Source organism: Mandrillus leucophaeus, unplaced genomic scaffold (assembly GCF_000951045.1).
Source record: "Mandrillus leucophaeus isolate KB7577 unplaced genomic scaffold, Mleu.le_1.0 Scaffold201, whole genome shotgun sequence".
Taxonomy (NCBI): domain Eukaryota; kingdom Metazoa; phylum Chordata; class Mammalia; order Primates; family Cercopithecidae; genus Mandrillus; species Mandrillus leucophaeus.
Genome location: NW_012102044.1, coordinates 1,937,105 through 1,937,847, shown reverse-complemented (window position 1 = coordinate 1,937,847; position 743 = coordinate 1,937,105).

Sequence of the window (743 nt, the reverse complement as noted above, 5' to 3'; positions counted from 1 at the left end):
ATATTTCAAAGCAAAGCATATTACCAGGAATAGAAAGTCTCTTTATAATGACAAACAGGACAATTCATCAAGGGAACATAACAATTCTAAATACCTAAGAGCCTAATAATAACAGAGATTCAAAATGCATGAAGTAAAAATGAGAGAAGTGCAAAGAGAAATAGGCAAATTCCTAATTATGGTCAGAGATTTCAACAACACTCTCTCAATAATTGAAAAGTAAAAGTAGACACAAGTCAGTAAGGGTGTAGAAGACCTCAACGGGTAATATGATTAATACCAACCAACTTACACTGATTGACTTCACAAGACACTCCACCACCAAACAGCAGAATAAGATTCTTTTATTCTGCGCTCACAGAACATTTACCAAGACAAACCTTCCTCAGGGTCATAAAACAAATCTCAGTAAATGTGAAAGAATTTACACACAATATGTTCTCTGACCACCATGAGATTACATCATAAGTCAGTAACAGAAAGATATCTGGAAAATCCATAAATATTTGAAAGCCAAATAACAAACTTCTAAACAACCCACGGATCAAAGAAGAGAAGAGAAATTAGCAAGTATTCTGAAATAAATACAAATGAAAGCACAGCATTTGTGAGTCAGACATGGTGTCTCATACCTGTAATCCTAACACTTTGGGAGGTCAAGGCGGGTGGATCACCTGAGGTCAGGAGTTCGAGACCAGCCTGGCCAACATGGCAAAACCCCATCTCTACTAAAAATACAAAAA